The sequence below is a fragment of the Theobroma umbraticum genome, unplaced genomic scaffold (assembly GCF_002168275.2).
Source record: "Theobroma umbraticum cultivar Fairchild unplaced genomic scaffold, ASM216827v3 scaffold_239.1, whole genome shotgun sequence".
Taxonomy (NCBI): Eukaryota; Viridiplantae; Streptophyta; class Magnoliopsida; order Malvales; family Malvaceae; genus Theobroma; species Theobroma umbraticum.
In genome coordinates, this window is record NW_018397273.1 from 1,915,044 (window position 1) to 1,919,825 (window position 4,782).

General features: G+C 31.2%; 1 non-coding gene across 1 annotated transcript; it reads right to left on the reverse strand.

The window, feature by feature from the left end:
• Nucleotides 1–3,012: 3,012 nt before the first annotated feature.
• Nucleotides 3,013–3,119, reverse strand: LOC149526440 (small nucleolar RNA R71). Its single transcript, XR_016352010.1, has one exon. It is a non-coding gene; the product is annotated as a small nucleolar RNA R71 (small nucleolar RNA).
• Nucleotides 3,120–4,782: the final 1,663 nt, after the last annotated feature.

Genomic DNA, 4,782 nt, shown 5'->3' on the forward strand with positions numbered 1-4,782 from the left:
TGAGAAGGGTATAAAAAATGAATATGAACTTTGAAAATTCTTCCCCTCAATATATGCATGAAGTTCAAAAATGTTTTCAATGCAAATTTAGCTAACACAAGAGCATTTCAATGTGCTCATAAATTCTCTCGACAACTATTTTTCATATAGCATTTTTAAGCCCTAATTTGTATGATTTTTGCATAGTTTTGAAATAAAATAATTCATTTTACCCCATTTTTATTAGAATTTCTTCTTTTGTAAATAATTTGAAATTTTGTGAATTTATTTTTTTTAATTTGTGTAGGAACATAAGGCTAAAATTCAGAACTTCATGCAAGCCATGCACAAAGGTCAACTTCTAACCGAAATTTGACTACCTTAGCATCAGAATATGAGGAAGACTGTGAGATACAAATTTTTTCAACATTGACTTATCGTTTATCAAGACTTGAAATAACTTAATTCAAAGAAAGGTCATGTTGCTTGAAGATGCATGCATGCAAAATCATCACCTTTTAGCAAATTTTTGGACAAGTTCATGCAAAATCCATGCAAGAGGTGGGCTATCCGAATTAGAGATGTTGAAGAGGGTTTGAAATTTGGAGAAGTTGCAAGAGATATCAAAAAATTCAAACGGAAAGAGTCCTCATCTAATCAACTATGTTTGAAGCCTAAACTCAAATCTTAGAGAGTTTAAATTTCAAACCAAGTTTTGGATGATTTTTAAGCTAATTTTCTTTAGACGAAATGTACAAAATCATGCAAATAATGGGGGGCAATTTCACCTAAAATGGTTTAAAAATTAGAGATGGAAAATTCAAGTTTTTGCAATTTGAATTCAAGAAAGCACTTGGACGCATTTCATGACAAATTCATCTTAGCATTGGGCGACCACTTTGAACCTTGAAGGAGTTAATTTTCACTCAAAATTCAAGCTAGAAATTGGATAAAAATCAGCTTGAAATTTGGTTAAGTGATCAAGTGAATTTAAAACTTGAATTCTAAATTTTAAAGGTGGAAGACTCAAGTTAAAACTCCCCTTCCTTTTGGCTCTAAATAGCCAGCCAATCTAGCTCTTGAAGCAAGCCTTCTCTTCTTTGTTCTTTATTGTTTGTAGGATATTAGTTTATATTATTTTGAATTTTTCCAAGAAGTTTCCTTTTAGCTTTCTTGTGTAGAAAAAGTTAGCTTTGAACTTCCATTCGGGTAGTTTTAAGTTCCATAAAAATTCTATTTTTTTTTTCTACAATTAATTGTTTAGATCATTCACTATTTCGATCTTTAACTTTGATAACTTTCCATTTAGACTTATGCTCTTTAAAAAAAAGAGTTAGTTTGGAGAAAGCTTTTTAACTCAACCTCCTTACTAATTCTTCTTAGCACTCTTTTGATTTTCTATTAATAAAATTCTATTTATTTATTTTTTTATGCACTTTTGATCCACCGTTAGAGCTTCATTAAATTTTACTAAAGTTGGCAAAGTGATAAGATTTTTACCTGATTTTTTATCTTCTAAATCTAGCTACTTTGTTGACCAAGCCTAACTTAATTCTAAGGTGATTTCGAAATTAAGGTTAAAAGTTCTTTCATTTTAATTTTCAGCATGTTCTTTATTTTATTTCACTCTTTAAATTCTGTTCATAATAAACATATGAGTATCTGAATAATTTTAGCTGGGATTTTTAATGGAATTTGGTCAAGTAGCTTTGGTAAAATATATTCTCTTTGGTAAAAAAAAATGTAAACTTAAATAAGTTAGTTCATTTTCTTTGTCATTAAAGGTCCTTTTTAATTCACCTTATAAATGTGATAGATGGTAACTTTAATAAACCTTAAGAGGGAATTAAGGGGATTCTTAATGAACTAGACATAAGAATTTTGAAATATGGACTAAGGGAATTAATTAAGAGATTAGTAACTTTAATCAACCTTACGAGGGAATTTTAAGGGAGTCTTACTGAACTAAACATAGGAATTTAGGAATCCAAACCAAAAAGAAAATGACATATGAATTAGTAGAATAGATGACTCTTAGGTGAGAGCTAGGGTAATGACCACTATATCTATTAGTCATGTGTAATCATTTAAAGAAACTTAATCTTAAGGCGTTATTATTAATTATCTTATCTATCGTGGTAAACGATTAGTAATAATAGGTTTACATGACTTACAAATAATCTAGTAGATAATTAAGTGTTCCTAATTAACAAGTCATTGAAAATAAGTTAAACCAAAGAAAAGGCACTATCCTAAGTAAAAATAACCAAATGAAGTTAGAAACCCTAAGCATTTGTTATTGATTTTCTTTATAAAATTTTCTAATCTTTTCATGAGATTGGTTTAGGCAAAGGAAGCAAGACTTAGTAATCAATGCAAGTCTACACTGGGTAATCCTTGTGGGACTTTGACACTCTACTTACACTTGTCTACTTGAAGCAATTGGTGCACTTGCAGAATTTTGTTATCAAGTTTTCTAGCATTAATGCCAAGGATTGTCTCCTAAAGCTTCGGACTAATATTGACTAAGCTTTCTAACCCTCAGACAACTCTCTTTCTCTTTTGTTTATTTGTTTCATCTTTTAGTGAATAATCTCTTTTGTACGTATTGGTATAATTCTTTCTATGCTTTGAATTTGAAAAGTAGGAGTCATGGAGAGCCATCATAAAACTCTTAAGGATTACATTTCACCATCGATTGATGGTATCTACTCTAGCATTAGGAAGCCTATTATTCAAATGGACCATTTTCAAATATACCTTATAATCATCTAACTGATTCAAAATTTAGTCCAATTTGAAGGAGAAGATGATGATGATCTAAATGCCCATAAAAGACATTTCCTAGAAATTTGCAATGCTTTCAAGAATAATGGCATTATTGATGATGTCATTAGATTACGATTCTTCCCATTTTCTGTAAGGAATAGAGCTAGGAGTTGGCTTGATTCCATGCCATCTAGATCCATTACCTTTTAGAAAGAACTAGCTAGGAAATTCTTAGAGAAATTCTATCTTTTTGCTAAAATAGCAAAAATGAGAAATGAAATTCTATCATTTCACAGAATGGAGATAGAATCATTGTATGATGCTTGTGAATGATATAAGAGAATGATAAGGAAATGTCCATATCATCGGTTAGAAAAATGGCCTAAGATTCAAACTTTTTACAATGGAGTAAGAACACAAATTAGGTCAACCATAAATGCTGACCCGAGGGGAACTTTGTTGGATAAAATTGACGAAGAATCATATAATCTGTTGTAAAAAAAGGGCCCTTAATGAGTATCAATAGGAGTTTGAAGAAACCATTTTGAGAAGAAATGATGAAAGATATAAGGAAAATGAAATTAATGTCTTAAAAGCCCAACTAACAATGCTTTTTGAAAAGATAGATGCACTAAGGCTAAACAGCCAAACCAGCACTTGTCATGTTCTACAAGGCTCTGTTTTTCATCCCAATAATCCATACCAACCGCCATTGCAACCATATAAACCTCATTAAAAAATTTAATGGCTACTTTCATCCAAAATCAATCTATCATAACGCAAAGCCATAAAGATCTTAAGGAAAGAATCATAAATGCTCTTACCAACCTCTCGCAAGAAAATTTGTCAATTAACTTTAAAACAACCTCTAAAAGGGAAGGAAGGGATATGTATGAAGCAATAAATCTCAAAAGTGGTAAAATGGTAGTTGGTGAAATAAGTAATCCTCAATAGTTAGATAAGCAATTCTCTAAGTTTTTATAAAACTTGAGGAAATTTCATAGAACTATCCCTTTTATCGATGCATTAACGCGTATTCATAGTTATGCAAAGTTGATGAAAGAAATCGTGTCTGAGAGGAGGAAACTTGAGAATTATGAAACAATGGCCTTAATAGAGAATTGTAGTGCTATATTCCAAGAAGGTTACCTCTTAAACTTAAGGACCTAGGTAGTTTTACTATATCTTGCACGTTAGGCAAGCAATTATTTAGATAAACTCGATGTGACTTAACAGCAAGTGTCAATCTCATGCCTTTGTCCATTTACCAAAAACTAGGACTAGGCAAAATCAAGCCTACTACTATAACCCTTCAATTCGCAGATAGATCCATTAAATATCCAAGTGGGGTTATAGATGATGTCTTAATTCAGGTTGATTAATTACTCTTTCTAGTAGACTTCATAATGTTGGAAATGGAAGAAGATGAAAAAATTCCTATAATTTTAGAAAGACCTTTCATAGCCATTAGAAGAGCTATGATAGATGTCCAAAAAGGAGAATTGACCATGCGAATCCATGATGAAGAAATCAAGTTTAGCATTCCAAAGCCTTGAAATACCCTAGAGATTTATAAGATTGCTTTCGATTGGATGTCATGGACAATAGTGTCATAAAAACATACCTTGTTGATCCTTAAGAAGTAGCTCTTGTTAATTCAAATGATGTGACTATAAAAGAAAAAGAGATAGTAAAATGCCTAAAATGGTTGAAAACCACTCCTATCACTCATTCTGTAAAGCCTAAAAGTTAGAAAAAACCTCATCATCCATTACTACTTTCAAACCATTCATTGAGGAACCTCTCTATCTTAAGCTTAAGCCATTGTCATCTCAACTAAGATATGCTTAATTAGGAGAAAATTTCACTTTCCCTATCATCATTTCTATTTCCCTTACTATTAAACAAGAAAGGAAACTCTTAAACAATTTGAGGGAACATAAAAGGGCAATAGGTTGGTCTATTATAGATATTAAGGGGATTGTCCTTCCATCTATATACACAAAATTCTTCTTGAAGAAGGGCACAAGTCTA